The sequence below is a fragment of the Panthera pardus genome, unplaced genomic scaffold (genome assembly GCF_024362965.1).
Source record: "Panthera pardus isolate Hobbes unplaced genomic scaffold, ASM2436296v1 HiC_scaffold_3, whole genome shotgun sequence".
Taxonomy (NCBI): Eukaryota; Metazoa; Chordata; class Mammalia; order Carnivora; family Felidae; genus Panthera; species Panthera pardus.
In genome coordinates this window covers 34,971,229-34,989,571 of record NW_026526876.1, presented here as the reverse complement: position 1 = coordinate 34,989,571, position 18,343 = coordinate 34,971,229, and the positions used below count along the sequence as shown (strand labels likewise).

General features: G+C 43.3%; 1 protein-coding gene and 1 long non-coding RNA gene across 5 annotated transcripts in view; one reads left to right on the top strand and one right to left on the bottom strand.

Moving 5' to 3' along the window:
* Positions 1 to 908: 908 nt before the first annotated feature.
* Positions 909 to 6,531, bottom strand: LOC128774234 (uncharacterized). Its single transcript, XR_008418747.1, has 2 exons — positions 6,346 to 6,531; positions 909 to 2,808 (listed from the first exon to the last, which is right to left on the bottom strand). It is a non-coding gene; the product is annotated as an uncharacterized LOC128774234 (long non-coding RNA).
* A 146-nt stretch (positions 6,532 to 6,677) lies between these two features.
* Positions 6,678 to 18,343, top strand: part of WIPF2 (WAS/WASL interacting protein family member 2) — a 50,628-nt gene continuing 38,962 nt past the window's right edge. For 2 of the 4 annotated variants that reach the window (XM_053892838.1, XM_053892837.1), the window contains exon 1: positions 13,876 to 14,051. The gene's annotated coding sequence lies outside the window, so the exon portion shown is untranslated. Of the gene's footprint in view, positions 6,813 to 13,875; positions 14,052 to 18,343 lie in introns of those variants that run through there. The other 2 variants (XM_019416071.2, XM_019416070.2) reach the window with 2 other exon arrangements.

Here is an 18,343-nt window from a genome sequence, read left to right as displayed (position 1 = left end):
CAGAACAATATATTTTTTTTGCATTCTGGGGAGTAACAGTTTTATTGAGATCTTTACATGCACTATTTAAAGTGTACAGTTCAATGGCTTTTAGCATAACCACGGAGTTGCGTGACTATTGCCACAATCGACTTTAGAACATGTTCATCACCTCAAAAAAGAAATCATACAAGAGTGTTCAGAGCAGCATTATTTGTGATAGCCAAAAAGTGGAAACAACTCAGTATCCATTAATTGATGCATGGATAAACTAAAATGTGGTATATCCATAAAATGAAGTATTATTTAGTGATAAAAAGGAATGAAGCACGGATACAGGCTACAATGTGGATGCACCTTGAAAACACTACACTAAGAAGCCAGACACAAAAGCTTACATATTGTATGAAATGTCAAATCTATAGACATAGAGAGTGGATTAGGGGTTGCCAGGAGACAGGAGGAAGGCAGAATTGGGAGAGGCTATTAATGGGTACAAGTTTTCTTTTTGGGGTGATGAAAAAGTGCTGGAATTAGATAGTGGTGATGGTTGCACAATACTGAGAATATATAAAACCTGCTCAACTGTACACTTTCAAGTGGTTAAAACAGTTTCCTGTTATGTGAACTTTGTGTGCTTGACTTGTAGACACATAGCTCCAATCTGCCTCTGTCTTCACCTGGAGTTCTCCCCTGTGTATGTCTGAGGCCTCTCCTCTTCTTGTACGGACATCTGTCACTGGATTTAGGGCCCACCCTAATCTACTTCATTTCATCTTGACCCACCTGGCTTCAATTTAACTAATTTTATCTGCAAAGACCTTATTTCCAAATAAGGCCAAATTCTGAGGTTCCAGGTGAACATGAATTTTGGGGGGGGGGGGGGAACACCATTCAATCCACTCCAAGATCCTTTAACCATTGGTTAATTGGGTTATTTGTCTTTTTATTACTGAGTTTTAAGAGTTTTTTAATATTTGCATGTTTTAAAACTTTATATAAATACTGTCCTCCTAGGTATAGTGTTCAGCAACCTTCCCTCCTCAAGGTTATGCTTGTGAGATTCACCCAGGTCAATAGGTGTAACTCTAAAAACAAAAACAAAAAAACAAGCCAGGGCGCCTGGGTGGCTCAGTCGGTTGAGTGTCTGACTTCGGCTCAGGTCATGATCTCGCAGTTTGTGGATTTGAGCCCCGTGTTGGGCTCTGCGCTGACACTTCGGAACCTGGAGCCTGCTTCAGATTCTGTGTCTTCCTCTCTTTGCCCCTCCCATGCTCATGCTCTGTCTCTCTCTCTTAAAAATAAATAAATATTAACAAAACAAAAACAACCCCCAAAACCGTAACTCCAGTTTGATTTTGTTGCTTTTTTCATTCCTCAACCCAGTGCATCTGGCGTCCACCCTCAGTGCTCACTGAAACTGTTCTTGTCAAGGTCACTGACTCCCATGTTACCAAATCCAAGGGATACTTATCTGTTCTTTCATTGGCATTTTATATTTCTGACCACTCTTCCTTCCTGAGCACTTATTGCCACTTCCAGGACACCACGCTCTCAGGATTTCCCTCTGTCCTGTTTATCTCAATCTCCCGTGTGAGCCTTCTCCCTCAGTTTGGTCCTTGCATGTGGGGTGCCTTGGCTCTGTTCTAAGCCCTCTTCTCTTCTCACTATACACCTGGGCTTAGAGTTCATCAGTATCATTCTGCTTGGAGATCTATTGCTGCATAACAAACTATTCTAAATGTAGTGCCTCAAAACAACAACCATTTTATAACTTCTCATGATCCTCCCGGTTGGTTGATGGGAGCTCACCTGGACAGCTCTGCTGTCTTAGTTGGGGGTGTCTCTTGTGGCCACAGTCAGAAGGTAACTGGAGCTGGAATGTCCATGATGGCTGGCTTGCTTGTCTCCCACTCCGGGGGCAACAGCTGGAATGCTGGGATGGCTGGACCTCCCTTTCTCCATGTCCAAGCTTCTCTCTCCAGATCATGTCCGCAGCAGAGAGGCTGATTTCCCACATGAGACCTTAGGGGTCCCCAAAGCAAGAGTGGAAGCTGCCAGGTCTTCTTAAAGCTTAGCCCTGGACCTGGTGCAGCTGACTTCCACTGCATTAAAGGTTGCCACAGGCCGGCCCAGATTCCATGGATACAAGGAGTCCTGGGTTGTCAGGGGCCATCTTACTCCACAGTTTAGAAGTCCCACATTGCTAGGATCACTCTTTTAAGTTCCAGACCCAGATATGTAGTGGTCTACCTGACCTCTCTTTGCTCCCTCACCAGGCTCCTCGGGCTCATTTAGTCCTGGCCTGTCTTCCTCTGGGCCTCTCTAAGCTAAGTGTTAGCATCATGTGCACATAGGAGGTTAGCCCAAAGCCTGAGGGTCATCTTTGGCTTGTCCCTGTCCTCAACCCTCACATTCCACTTCTTCAATATCTCTTGAATTACTTCTTCCATCTCTACTGCTCATACCTAATAATGATCATAGCTAAGATTAGTGGGTGCTTTCCGAGTGGGTATGCACTTTGGACACATTCCATCCAGTCTTATCTCCATTTTATAGATGACAAGACTGAGGCTGGTAGAGATTGAGTAACTTGCCCAAAGTCTCACCTTATTCAGTAGTGGGAGAACTGAAACTCAAGCCCTTTGGCTCTGCAGACAGGCAGGCCTGCCTCCAAAGCCTTTGTGTCGGGCTGGTGCCCTGCTGACAGTCACCACAGGCAACCATCATCTCCCACTTATGTGTTCACAGAAGCCTCCCAACAGGTGTTTCTGCCTCCCATCTGGACCCATCTAATCCATCCTCCACCTTTCAGTCAGATGGATTTTTCTGGAAGGCAAAAGGGGCCACAGCACTTCTCTGCTTAAATCTTTCAACGGTTTCCCTCTCAACCTGAAGATAAAATCTAACTTTTCACGACAGATAATAAAGTCCTTCATAAATTGGCTCCCGTCAATTTTGACAGTGTACCGTGGGGCATTGGTTCTCTACGGGGGCATTTTGGAAATTTGTGGAGGCTTTTTTGTTGTTGTTGACCACAACGATAAGGATGTGCTGTAGACATTTGGTATGCATGGGGCAGGGATGCTAGGGGGCTGCAATGCAAGGGACAGAACCACACAGCCAGAATTATCCTAGGTTCCACATGGCTTTCAATGTCCTATTGGACATTCCATGTGAAAAATCCATTAAAAAAAAAACAAACAAAACAACAAACTTAGCTGGGCCTATAATCTATCTCCATTAACCCTATACCCAAGGGAGGAGGTGACAGACTTATTTCTGGTTCACCCTTACCAGAAATAAAGCCCTTTATTTCTTTGAGGGTTCCATTTTTACAAAGAAGAATTTTTTGTTAAACTCCCCTGTTGAGGAGGTTCTGAGGCATTTATTTTTTCCATGAGACACTGACCAAAGCTCATGTTCACCTAGTTAGGCAAATGTCCTTAGAGCAAAAACCTGCGTCAGTGTTCTACTTACCTCTCCACAAACCCCGCCTTCACTTACTTTGTTTTGCCCTGAAAATTCCTTACTTTTTCATTGAAGCATTGATGATACTTTTATTTTTGTATGTTTATTTATTTTTGAGAGAGAGCATGTGCAAGGGAGGGACAGAGAGAGGTGGACAGAGGATCCGAAGCAGGATCTGCACTGACAGCAGCGAGCCTGATGTGGGGCTCAAGCTCACGAACCACGAGATCATGACCTGAGCCGAAGTTGGATGCTCAACCAACTGAGCCACCCAGGTGCCCCAAAGATATTTTACTTTTTTTCTTTCTTTCTTTCTTGCTTGCTTTTTGAGAGAGAGAGAGGGAGAGTGAGTGTGAGTGGGGGAGGGGCAAAGAGAGAGGGAGAGAGACTCTAAGAATCTCAAGCAGGCTCCACACCCAGTTGGGAGCCTAATGCTAGGCTCAATCTCATGACTATAAGATCATGATCTGGGCTCAAATCAAGAGTCAGACACCTAAGTGACTGAGCCGCCCAGGCACCCCTAAGATGTTTTTTAATATTTTTCTATCCAGGATTTTTTGTTGTTTTTTGAGAGGTCTCCCAGGTGTTTGGCCTGTCATATTATCAAAAAAGGAAATTGCACACATGAAACATTTTTGCACAAACTTAATATAACCTGTTTTTTTAATGAATACATTTATTGTGTTGTTTTGTGTTGTTCAGAACTTTACCATAAGTCTTTCATTATTTTAGGAAATCACATCACAAATGACAATGCAGGGGCACCTGGGTGGTTCAGTCGGTTAAGCTTCTTGATCTTGGCTCAGGTCATGATCTCACAGTTCATGGGTTCAAACCCCGTGTCGAGACCCAAGCTGGGAGCATGGCGCCTGCTTGGGATTCTCTCCCTCCTTTTCTCTCTCTGCCCTTTCCCTGCTCATATACACTCACTTGTGTGTATGCTCTCTTTCAAAATAAGTAAAATAAACATTAAAAAAAATGACAATGCAGGGTCACTTGGTACGGGCATTAACAGCACAGACTCTGGAGCCAGTTCTATTTTGTGCATATGTGGCTTTGGGCAGGATGGTTACTCCTGCTGTGTCTCAGTTTCTTCATTTGTAAAATGGGGGTAATAATATCTACCTCAGAAAGTTATTGTGAAGATTAAATGAGCTATGACATGTGACGTTATGCCAATGTTACATGGTAACATGGTGTTAATAAATGTCAGATGTTATGATGATTTCTTCGACCTAATTTCTTGCCTTTTTCCAAGTTCTAGCTCTAACCACATCAAAATGCTTTGAGTTTTTGGAAGGTGCCCTGATTCTTATTTTGCACATACTCTCCCTCTGCTCTGGGATGCTTTTCTCTCTCCTCTAGCCCTGCCCAATTCTTATTTTCCCATCAGGCCTCACTTTCTTCATGAAGCCCATGCCTAGTTCCCCAGGTGAGATGTCTCTGTGCTCCACCCCAGTGGCTGCCCTCAGCACAGAGTGATGTTATAGAGAATGGTGGGGGGGACGGCGGGGTGGGGGCAGCTAACATTAGCTACAGTGGGCAGGGAATGCCTCTGAGGAGGGGACATTTGAACTAAGGCTTGAAAAATGCGGAAGGGGCAGAGTAGAGGCAGTGCAAAGGCCTTGAGGAGCCACTGGGTGCACTGCAGTGATAGAATGCAGGTTCACACTGTATATGATGAGCAAGGAGGAGACAGAATGGACACGAAGTTGAAGAACGGGGAGTTTGGGTCTACCATCTTCCTGACCCAATCACCCCACCTTCAGACACGCAGGACTACATACCTGAAAATCTTTAGCTTTATACCCACTGGTCCCTATGCCTGGAATGTGTCCCCTACCTTCTCTGACTAGTAATGAAATTCTACTCATCCTTCAAGGCCAAGTTCAAAACCATTTACGAAACCTTCTCCCATTCTTTAGCAGGAGTTAATCACTCCCTGTCTGACCTCTCACAGCACATAGGTCCCCATGGCACTAATTACATGCTGACTTGTATCTCAGCTAGCTGTTTACATGCCCGTCTGCCTACCACACAGTGAGTTCCCTTAAAACTAGGCTCTTAGTCATCTCTGTAACCATCTCGTGGTGCCTAGCCCACAGCAGGTTCTCAATGAATGCTGTGACATTGACTAGTGGGTGCTGCCCAGTACTACTCATGGCACAACAGAAGGAAAACAAAAATAATAACAATTTACAATTTATCACATGCTTTCCCATTCATTACTTGATTTGAGCCTTCCAATAACCCCATAAAACAGTTGAGACAAGCACTATTAGTCCCATTTTACAGATAGGGTAGTTGAAGCCCAAGGGCACACAGCTAGTAAGCAGTGGAAACTGAGTCTCAATCCTATCCCCTTACTTTGGATTTAACACAAGGAAGGATGCCAGAGAGATGTAAAGAGCATTTTGAGAATATACGGCAATGGGGTTAGCTATAGTAGAAAAGAGCTTTTGTGAGTGGACTAGGGAGAGATCCTTAATCAGCTGGGAAGGAGTTAACAGCAGCTCCACCACGGAGGGCACAGGATTCCTCTCCCTGACCCAAGCAGCTGGAGGAGTCTGCAGCATCATCCCCCAGCCCCGGAAACTAGGGAACCCCTGGCCCGCGGAAGAGACGTGTTCACGGGTGTTCAGGTCACGTGGCTATGACGTTAAGGATGACTTGTTGGCAGGGGCTTGCCTCTCTGTTGCTATGACAACAGGAGCTAGACTACTGGGCCCCAGCAAGGTTGAATGAAGAGGGTTCTTCCTTGACTCGAAATTAGGGAAGGACATTTATGGGGCAGGTGCGTGGGTGTGTGTGCGCGCGCGGTAAAATAAAAATGCAAAAGCTATGTTCAAGACGGTAGCTAAGTGGTTCTCCACCTCGGTAACATGTTGGATTTACCTGCGGAATTTAAAAGTCTCGATGCGCAGGACATACCCCAGACCAATTAAATCAGAATCTCTGGGCTTCACTCGCTGCTTAAGTCTTCGCAGACGATTCCAATTCCTGAAGTTGCAAACCCTGCTTTAAGGAGGCAGGCGGAATTTTCGCGACCTTCCCAAGATGGCGGCTACCCGACGGCTTCCGCCTTTACGTGCGCCGTTAGGGGGCGGGCTTTCCGATAGCGCGTGCGTGTAGTGTCTTTTCGCCCCCTGCTCCCTCCTCCTCTTTCCCCCGCCTCCATTTTGTTCGCGGACGCTGGGGACGGTGGGAGCAGATCCATTTCCGGGTTGGCAAAAGGGGCGGCGGCGGCGAGAGAGAGAGCTTGCTGGGGAGCTAGCCGGACGGGACGAAGCCGGAGCGGAGGTGGCGGAGGATTCGCTCCCGGGGCAGCTACAGCCCGGTCGAAAGGAGGCCGAGGAGGCTGGGTATGTCGCTGAGATGACCTGCGGACCTGAATGGGAGGGAGGGCCGGGGTGGGGGGCATTGGGGCGGGGCTTGGAGAGGACAGAGAGAGAGAGAGAGAGAGAGAGAGAGAGAGAGGGAGGAAGGGAGGGAGGGAGGGAGACAGAGAGGAGATTGGGGGAGGGGCCTGAGGGAGAGGGGGGTCCTGGGGGCGGAGTCTGAGGGGTGAGTGGAACGCGGGGCTGGGTCTGAAGAGCTTGGAGCGGGGCGTGGGCAATCTAAGTAGGGAGGAGTGGTCGGGAATTGGTGTGGGACGAGCGCAGACTGAAAATGGGAAGGAAGGTTACTGAGAGACAGGAAATAAGGAATCCTGAAGGGTGGGTAAGGTAAGTAAGACGGCAGCTGGGAGTGAGGAACAAGTAACCGTGCGCCTAAAGGGAGATGGGGAGGGCGGACTTGTTGTGAACAGGTAATTAACAGGATGCTGAGTGAGGAGGCCACTGTGACATTTTAGGGATTGAGTTGAGTGACAACCAATGGTTTAGGATGATTCGGGAAACTGCTTACACTAGAGGGTATCTTGAGAGCGTTGGTGGAAAAAGAATCAGAGTTGAGATAAAGGTATGAGAAGTACTGAGTTGCACATGGGAGCAACCTAGAGTTGAGGGTTCAGATTGGAGTGGTGTGAAGCAAGGGAAGATGGAAATCTTAAAGTGTTAGACGTGGGCAGCGTGTGGTGGTAAGTTACTGATCAGGAAGGAGAATTACTAAGAACGCACGGCTGAGGAGCTGGAAGAAGCTGGCCTGTACTGGAGTTTGTATTTTTAAAGGGATTTGAATAATCTGTTACTGCTTTGGGCTCCCCCAGGATCCACCTCCTTTTTCATGGTGCTGTTTTTACTCATTGTTTTCTGAATGATTTACGGAATATTTTGGTGGCTTTTGTCTCCTCCTACAAACCAAAAGAGAACCTTGGGGAATAAGGACTGTTCTAGCATACCTATGGATTTACTAAGTAATTTTGAGGCAAGTCATTAAACTGTCCTTTTTTTTTCCCCCCCCTTTGAAAGACAGGTTTGGTTCTTCTCTGCTTCTGAAAGATTGTGTTAACTAAGTGGGACTTTTTTTTTAAAGTTTATTTATTTATTTTGAAGGGGAGGAGGGGCAGAGAGAGGGAGAGAGAATCCCAAGCAGGCTCCTCGCTGTCAGCACAGAGTCCAACACAGGGCTCGAAGTCACAAACTGTGAGATCATGGACCTGAGCCAAAAATCAGGGATCAGATGCTTAACCCATTGAGCCACCAGGTGCCCCTAAAATGGGATCTTTAAAGTGGTTGCAAAGAAAGTGATCTCTGACAACAAGATTGAGATATTGGTATTTAGAAGACCTGTTTTTCTCAGTTTTCTTTTCAGCCTTGCTGCGTTTGTTACGCCAGGGAATAGTTGGTTTTTCCACGTTTGTTGTGCCAGGGAATATAGTTTGGTTTTGATTTAATACATGTTCAGTTTTTTAACTTTTTTTCCGAGTCAACTTTTAGTAGCCCAGAAATTTCATATTACTTGTTTACATTGTATTGGCTACCATCAAGATGGAGATAGGGAAGTTAGAGCTTGGGTTGAATGAGGTTGGTTGATGAGGAATGTGAGAGAAATGCAGTGTTTTATTTTTACCCTTGACAGACCACTGGACTTTCCTCAATGAACTCTGAGAATTCGCTGAAAAAATAGTTACTTTATTTAGTTGAGCCTTTTTGCTTTGGTCCAGGCAGTTTTGGCCCCGTTGGTGGGGGAGGAGTGTGCTTGCGGGACGGTTTTCAGCTTCTTTATTGTTAATACTTTGAAATCTTGGACTATTCCAATTTTTTTCTTTGGGCATAATATTCTAAACACTTTGCTCATAGGTGAATTTATTTAATTTAGCTTAGAAGAAGTGTTTCCTGAAAGTCTTGGGCATTTCTGAGGTCTGACTTGGATTTGCTTAAGAGGGGGCAGTTTCCAAAATCTACCTCATACTTGATATCCGTAGTGTTTTACTTTAGTTGGTACTGATTAGTTTATGTGATGTCAGCACAAAGGTGAAATGCAGGGGCAAGGTGGAAGATGTTTGATAAACAGTGGAGTTTTTCAGGTTTTATTAATTTTTTTTTTAATGTTTATTTTTGACAGAGAGACAGAGCATGAGTGGGGGGAGGGGCAGAGAGAGAGGGAGACAGAATCTGAAGCAGGCTTCAGGCTCTGAGTTGTCAGCACAAAGCCCGACGTGGGGGCTCGAAACTCACAGACTGCGAGATCATGACCTGAGCCGAAGTCAGACGCTCAACCGACTGAGCCACCCAGGCGCCCCTATTAATGGTTTTTTAAGAAAGGAAGAGAGAAGTCCCTGTCCCTGTTGAAGCGACAATTTCTTGACCTCTTTCTTAGATTGGGAGAGTAAAACCTAGTGTACTTGTGTCTGTTTTTCCTATTGCTCTGAAATTATTCTGAAAGTCTTGGGCTTGTTCAGGCTGTTCTCAAGCAAACTATAGTCCTTCTTACCCCAGCAAGAGCAGGAAGAGCTTCAGGCTATGAAGTATATAGTACATACTTATTTGGGGGTAAAAAATCAGCTTAATATTTTTGCTGTTATTTCAACCACAGGGTGTCTCTTTGGTTTGTTTTTTCAGAGGGTTTGGAAATAAGTTATGGGAGTTCAGAGCTCTGGGCAGGCTTTTGGTATAGCCTGCTCTTTAAACATAATGATTTTCCATTCTTTCCTATCCTGTCACAATTTTTTCCATTGCTCTACTTGAGCCAGTCCTAGGTAGAAAATGGCAAATAACACATTCTTTCCCTGTTCTTTTTAGTCTCTGGTTGATATGTTGTCTGTGTCACAGTTTGATACCATGAAAAATGACTGCTTTAAAATGGAGAAGATGACAGTAGCTGAGCTGGGTTTTTCTGGGCCAGAGAATGGACTCTGTCAGAGCAAAGAATAGTTGCAGAGACCACAAACTGGGACCTTAAGCTGTGACTAACATTTTTGGCAAACATGCTTCCCTTTGCCAAATAACTTCTTTTCTTCTTGAGTGTGATTGTTGATCTCCTTCTCAAAGTAGGCTCTTGTTGCTTACTTGTGCTCCACACAAACTCCCAAGCAGAAGTTGGCAGAGTTTCCGGTTGACTGACTGTCTTTTGAGGGATATGTCCTGGATTAGAGTAGATGGGGTGTTTCCTTGTCAAATTGAGGTTCATTGGCAGGTCCTGAGAGCTGCTCTGCAAGGAAAATGGAGTCAGTATTCTTTACTGAATGTTTCTTGCCCTCCTTTATGCTTCTTCTAAATTCAAACCTGTTTCTTATTCACTTGCTGATTTAAGTGCAGAATCATTGCCTCTGCCTAGCTTTCAAAGTCCCAGAGCACTGAAGAGAGAGAGAGAGAGAGAGAATTTTCCCACCTTTTTTTTTTTTTTTTTTTTTTTTTTTTTTTGCTCCCACTCTCCCTCTCAAGCCTTTTTAGCCTAGGGAACCCACAGGCTAAATTCATGAGTTACTTCTTGGTATTATTATAGACAGGTATTAAACAAAAATTTTTATTTAATGTTTTACCTTTTTTTTGAGAGAGAGCATGAGTGGAGAGGGGCAGGGAGAGAGGGAGACACAGAGTCCTGAAGCAGGCTCTAGGCTGCAAGCTGTCAGCACAGAGGCCCAGTGCGGGGCTCAAACTCAAAATCCGTGAGATCATGACTGGAAGCCAGTCTGACACTTAAACCGACTGAACCACCCAGGCACCCTATAAAGGGGGATTTTAAAATGGTGAGTAGAAACTTTATGGAGAAAAAACAATGTTGGTAGGGAAATCAGGTGATTCGTTTTGCTGGTGTCTGTGTCCAGTCTTAGATCTCAAGATTTTGACTTAATATGCAGAAAGAGCGTTTGGGGGGCAAAGAAGTTATCAAATGGGAGAGCCAGGAATTGGCTTCTTACTTGCCATGTAACATGGCAAAAGTTATGGACAATTTAGAATGGGCTGTTACTGAGTACTTCGTTCTACTTAGTAAAATACCATTTTTGTTTTTTCAGGGGATAATTAGTTGAAGATAAACTGTGGCTCTAATAGGTCTTGGGATGGATTATGAAGATCATTTCTTGCAGTCCGATGGCAATGGCCCTTGTAACATTGGAGATAATCCCGGAAAAAAATCCTCTTTTTGGTGTCCCTGGATTCAGGTTCCTCTTGCCATTCTGAGTCCAGAGTATTCTGTACCTGATATGCAGGTTTGGGAAACTAACAGGTTCAGATCCAAAGGTTTTGACTCTGTTCCAGGGCTTTGATTGTGGTAACAAACAGGATTATTGGAGTTGTGTTTAATCTTGTCTCAGATATTTCTTTACTGAAGAACGTCTTAAAGTCTGGCACATCTGTTTATCTAAGGAATGTGTATAGATTTCCTTACCATTTTTAACTAGTTTTCAAAAAGTTCTTTAGTTTTGTGAACTTTGTGGATTCAGATTAAGCTCCATTAAAAAAAAATGCTGAATTCCCTTTTTTCTCTAATCCCTTTTTTCTGTCAGTAATCCCTTCTGACTGTGAAACCATTCTCCATGTATCTGGATCGGGACAATTAGTTGTAAAAAAGATGGAATTTTCTTCCAAAGTGGTACAGTCTAGGAGTGCCTGGGTGGCTCAGTTGGTTAAGTGTCCAAGTTTGGCTCAAATCGTGATCTCAGAGTTGTGGGTTCAAGCCTCACATTGGGCTCTGTGCTGACAGCTCAGAGCCTGGAACCTGCTTCTGTGTCTCCTGTTCTGCCCCTCCCCCACTCACACTCTGTCTCTCTCTCTAAAAAATAAATAAACATTAAAAAAAATAATAAAGTGGTACAATCTAGTATGGAGTAGGATGTCTGAGATTGTGGATAAGTGAAACTGTCTTTCTTTTCACTCCCCGCCCCCCCCTGCACCCCCCCCCCCCCCCCCCCCCCCCCCCCCCCCCCCCCCCCCCCCCCCCCCCCCCCCGCCCAGTGCTTAGCTTGTAAGCAGGATATTTGTCATCAAATCATTTAAACTTCATCACTGTCTTAGAAATGAGGATAGGACTGTCTTTAGCAAATTTTATTTATTTATAAGTTTTATTTCTATTTATTTTTCTTTAGTTCTTTATTTTTTTTTAAGTAGGCTTCACATGCAGTGTGGATCCCAGTGCGGTCCTTGAACTCAGGAGGCTGAGATTAAGACCTGAGCTGAGATCAAGAGTCAGATACTTAACTGACTGAGCCACCCAGGCACCCCATTTTATTTTTTAGTAATCTCTATACCCGGCATGGGAGTTGAAATCACAACCTGATATCAAGAGTTGCATGCTCCTCATTTTTTTTTTTTTTAATTTAAAAGTTTATTTATTTATTTTGAGAGAAAGAGACAGCATGAGCAGGGGAGGGGCAGAGAGCAAGGGAGAGAGATCGTGTGGAGCCTGCTTGGAAGTGTCTCTCTCTCTCTCTCTCTCTCTCTCTCTCTCCCTCTCCCTCTCTCTCCCTCTCTCTCCCTCTCTCTCCCTCTCTCTCCCTCTCTCTCCCTCTCTCCCCCCTCCCTCCCCCTCCCTCCCCCCTCCCTCCTCCTCCCCCTCCCTCCCTCCCTCTCGCTCTCTGCCCCTCCCCTGTGTGCACACACATACACTTTTTCTCTCTCAAAATAAACATTAAAAAAAAATACATTTATATGGTTCAAAATTCAAAAGTTAAAAAAAGAGTGTACATTGAATAGTCTTTTATGCTTGTGTACTCGTGAGTCCAGTCTGTCTTCCCAGGGTCAACTGATGTTTTCAGTTTCTTAAGATCCTTTCCAGAGATAACATGTACATATAAAGCATATATATATTTCTTGCATTTTCTTTTAAACAAATGTAGCATGCTGTTAGTACTATTTGCATTTTTAAAAAACTTACTTTGGCAGTCATTCCATGAAAGCAATAGAGATTTGGCACCTGCTGTGTATTGGTAGACATTTTAAATATTTCCGCCTTTATGCTATTACCAGCTATGCCCTAGTGAGTAACCATAAGCATTTGGCCCTTTGTATATGTGACTATATCTGTAGGGTAAATTATAAGTAGAATTGCCAAAGCTGATGTGTTTTTAGCCCTGTTACTCATTTATTTGTCAAGAAGTTTTGAGCTCCTACTGTGTGACAGGCTCTGTGCTTTGCCAGTGAACAAAACTGACTGAGCCTTTGCAGTCATACAGTTATGGTCTGGTGGGGAAGACATCCATTAAACAATAATTAATTACTGTTTTGCTCTAAATACTGTGGAAGCAGCTAATGGGAAGCCTAACCCAGGTTGATTGGGAAACAGGGCAGTGAGGGAATGTCCCCAAGGAATTGACTTTTAAGGCTGACACCTAAGGGATGAGGGGCAGACCAAAGACTGTGCTAGGTGGACGGAATGGCATAGATGAAGATCCTGAGGAGGGGCCATGTTCTTTAACATGGCTATTTTGAAGAATTGAAGGAAGGAAGTTCCAGTGTGTCTGGAGCTTAGGAAATGAGAAGTAGAGAGGTAGGCAAGGCTTCAGGGAGTGTGAGGTCTCCAAAAAAAACCAGATAAATGACAGTGAATTTTGAGCCCAGTCTTTACAGGAGAGATTTTTCTCAGTTCTTTTCACAGATATTAATTTACTAGTGTTGATGCTGAAATTGTCAATATTGTACAGAAATCTGATGCTTGTACAATGGAATATGTATTTTATAAGAACTTTTTTTTTTTAATTTTTAAATGTTTTTATTTATTTTTGAGACAGAGAGAGACAGAACATGAGTGGGGAAGGGGCAGAGAGAGAGGGAGACACAGAATCTGAAGCAGGCTCCAGGCTCTGAGCTGTCAGCACAGAGCCTGACGCGGGGCTCGAACTCACAGACTATGAGATCATGACCTGAGCTGAAGTCGGACGCTTAACCAACTGAGCCACCCAGGCGCCCCTATAAGAAGTTTTTTAGATAAAGGAGATTCTTTTAGTCTTGAGTCATTTTATTTTATTTTATTTTATTTTATTTTATTTTATTTTATTATTTATTTATTTAATTTTTTTTTTTTCATTTATTTATTTTTGAGAGACAGAGTCAGTGAGAGCACAAGTGGGGGAGGTGTAGAGAGAGAAGGAAACACAGAATCCAAAGCAGGCTCCAGACTCCGAGCAAGCATTCAGCACAGAGTCCGACGCAGGGCTCAAACCCACGAACTGCGAGATCATGACCTGAGTTGAAGTCGGTCACCTAACCAACTGAGCCACCCAGGTGCCCCGTTATTACTTATTTTTTTTAATGTTTGTTTATTTTTGAGAGAGAGACAGAGTGTGAGCTAGAGAGGGGCAGAGAGAGCCAGAGACACAGAATTGGAAGCAGGCTCCAGGCTCTGAGCTGTCAGCACAGAGCGTGATGCAGGGCTCCAACTCATGAACTGTGAGATCATGACCTGAGTCGAAGTCAGATGCTCAACGGACTGAGCCACCCATGCGCCTCAGTCTTGAGTCTTGATTTTTAGGTCCGGCAAATTAAACTTGCATGGCTGGATTAGGTCTTAAAATTTTAGGATCTTGGAAATTGGTTTGGAGGTTAGTAATAATTGGGGAACCATTCTGAGAATATGGGGGATGGTGAATTTGGCCATACCACCCTGAACACACCCAATCTTGTCAGATTATGGGGATGATGAGATGGGTGGTTTGCCAGACCTGCTGCTTAGGAACAGAAAACCTGTTTACTTCTAGAGAATATTGACTGTTTTTTGTAAGCCTCATAGGGCTAGAGGGTGAGCACAGATGTTCTCATTATGAACTGGTGAATATAATACTCTGTTTGTACCCGTCCGTCATCTAGGCCATATGTCTTAATACGACACATAACTCTTATTGGACGTGAAAATGAATCGGTAGCCCAAGGGCCATTATAACTCTGAATATATGAAAGCATTTTTATCTGCAAGTATATTGACTTTTGTTCAGACATCACAATACTCTTGCTTAAAGCCCAGATGGTCCTGTTTGATTTAGTACCTTTTTTGTGTAATTGGATCAGCTTGCCCTGTTGTCATAACTTAAAGTAGACTCTTGGTTTAGCAGCCCAGCAGTAGTGAGCAAGGAATGAAAATGTGCAAATTTTTCTAGCATTTCAGCATGAAGCGTCTGTATATCTGATGGCTTCGGGGCATTAGAGTGAGAGAAGAGACGCCTCAACAATGAAAGTCACAGCTTTGTTATTAGATTATCTGTGGTGAGTCAGGGCCTAATATATTATCTTTGAAATGAGGCATGACACTTCTCTCCATGTGAAGTCTGAATCAACATTTTATGGAGCATCTGTTTAAGTTTTCTTTCAGGCCTTTTCTCATGGAGACTATCCTCACTGGATTTCCCTTACTCCTGACTCTTGTCTTTATAGGCTTTTTACTTATATCTTTGGGATGTGTGGAATGAAGGCTGCTGGGACATGGAAGCTGAGGCCTAGTAACATGAGACACAGCTAGCCTAGCCTACAGTGAGAAGAGCCATTTTTTGTCATCTGTGGCTAGGTTACAGCCTAACCCGCTAATTAACAGTTTCCTAGAACTTGTAAAGATGTTTTGACCACAGATGTTGGGTGTTTCTAAAAAATTTTTTAATTAGTTGTGTTAAATTGAAAATAAGACCTAAAAAAGGAGCTAAGGTAATTGATTTTAAGATCTATCCCTTTGTTTTTATGCTTACCTTTGCAGTTAATTTTGGTCATGATTTCTTCTTGAGGCCTCGAGTTTCTTCACGTATTTGACCTGCGATAGAGTGAACTCTGGGATGGTGAACATTGTTAGGCCCAGGCTGTGGTGGAGATTGAGGTCACATTAGGCAGCCTGCTTTCATTAGAGTTGGATCTGAGATACAGGTTCTAGAATTAAGCATATAATGGCCTTTTAATTATTTGGTTGTTTGGGACTTTCTGCTGTTTTTAACTACATTGGCAACAGATCCAGTATGGACCTTATGGTTTGAAATTTTGGTCAGTCTGTGGTTTGATTTTGCTTATACAGTGTTAGGATTTTTTTGCCTTTTAGTAATTAAATGTTTGGATTTTTAAGTTGAAATAGTAAGAATACACAATTTAAATAGTCAAATAGTACTACAAGACTTATAATTAAAAGAACAGCTGCTCCATTTCTCCTTATTTGTCCTCATTTTTAGTACTTTCGGTGTTTTTGTTTTTCTAATGCATATTATTTCCATATTTTTACATGGTATGCCTGTACTGTCATTTCTTGGTTTTTCTAGTCTCAGATATTATCTATTGAATTTCTATGAAAGATGATTTTGTATTCTTTTTTAAAAGATTTTTAAATTTTTATCATAATTAGAAAAATTTTTTTAATATTTGTTTTAGAACGGGGGAAGGGGAGAGAGAGAAAGGGCAACAGAGGATCCGAAGTGGGCTCTGTGGTGATAGCAGAGAGCCCAATGCGGGCCCGAACCCATAAACCATGAGATCATGACCTGAGCAGAAGTTGGATTCCCAACCGACTGAGCCACCCAGGCACCCCTTTATATATTTCTTAAGTTTATTTACTTATTTTGAGAGAGAGAGAGAGAAAGAGCACATGAGCAGGAGAGGGGCAGAGAGAGAGGGAGAGAATCCTAAGCAGTCTCTGTGCTGTTAGCTCAGAGCCCAAGTGGGGCTCAACCTCTTGAACTGTTGAGATCATGATCTGAGCTAAAATCAAGAGTTGGTTGCTTAACTGACTGAGCCACCCAAGCACCCCAAGATTTTTTTTTAATGTTTATTTGTGTGTGTGTGTGTGTGTGTGTGTGTGAGAGAGAGAGAGAGAGAGAGCGCACGCGTGTATGTGTAGGGGAGGGGCAGAGAGGGAGGGAGACAAAGGATACAAAGCAGGCTCTGTGCTGTCAGTGCAGAGCCTGATGTGGGGCTTGAACTCGCAAATTGGGAGATCATGACCTGAGCTGAAATTGGACTCTTAACCCACTGAGCCACCCAGGTGCTCCACATTTTTTAAAGTGGACTCTACATCCAACATGGGGCTCAAACTTACAACCCTGAGATCAAAAGTTACATGTTCTACCAACTGAGCCAGCCAGAAATCCCTGATTTTGCATTCTTATACTGTTATCTATCCTCAACTCTTTCTGCTACTTTCCTAATACAGTCCCATCACAGTTTTTATTAAACCAATATTTTATATGTTTTTATGTATCAGGGTTCAATCAGAGAAACAAACCATTCTTGATATTTCAAAGAGGATATTAGATGCTTACACAACCATTGGAAGATCATGGGAACATAGGTCAGGGAAAGCCACTTTGCAGGGATTACAAACTGCTAACCATTAATAATCTTGGCTATCTTAAATACCAAAGCAGGCAGTTTGTAGAATATTGGAAACCTGCAAAACGACATGTCTGTCATTTGTTGGAGGCCACACACCTGCTCATTGCTACTAGAAAAGCAATAATGACATATACCTTTCTTACATCTTCTAGGGCTTGAGTGAATGAGTCTGTGCTGATGGAATTAATTAATTTATTTATAACATGGGGCTCAAACTCCCTACCCTGAGATCAAGAGTCGCATGCTCTTCCAACTGAGCCATGGGTCCAGTTGACCCATATGTACTGTTGGAATTTAAACCACAACGCCATTGAAAGGGCATTCTGGGAAATGTAGTTCCCAGGTTTTCAGCCTCCCTTTCCATCTTCCATGAGCCCAGAAAGCGAATACAGGTAAATGTAACCTAAAGAAGAAAAATTAACATCCAGTATAATGACTGTGTGTACTATGCTTATACAGTATTTCCTTATAGATTTTCCCTTTAAATATAATAATTACCATTCTTTTCTTTCCTTTTTTCCTTCCTTCTGCTTGATTTATTGAGTATCAATCACTAGTTCATCCCTAAACTCTGAGGAAAGTACAAATCTCTTTTCAGTACAGTTACATTAGTGGAGCCTCGTTGAGAGGCTTTATGAAAAAGGGTTCATTGGAGGTGGTGCATTTTTTTTGAGACTTGCCTGTTTCTGCCTGCACATTGGTTGGAAGTTTGGATGTAAAATGTTGTTAGAGATGGTATTTGGAAACTTTAAGCCTTGTTTTGTGGTCTTATGACTTTCAGTGGTAGACTGTGAAGTTTGATGCTATTCTGATTCTGGATTTTTTGTATGGGATTTGTTTTTTTCTCTGAAAGATTTTAGGATGTTGTCTTTACCCCAGGTATTCTGAAATACAGTGATACATGACTGTATACCTTGGTGTGACTATTTAAAAATTCATCATGATTGACATTCATTGGGCCTTTTCAGTCTGAAGCTTATTTGCATCTATTCTGGGAAATTTTCTTGTATTATATATTAAAAAAAAAAATTTTTTTTTTTAACGTTTATTTATCTTTGAGACAGAGAGAGACAGAGCATGAACAGGGGAGGGGCAGAGGGAGAGGGAGTCTGAGCTGTCAGCCCAGAGCCCAACGTGGGGCTTGAACTCACGGACCGCGAGATCATGACCTGAGCCAAAGTCGGCCGCCCAACCGACCAAGCCACCCAGGCGCCCCTTGT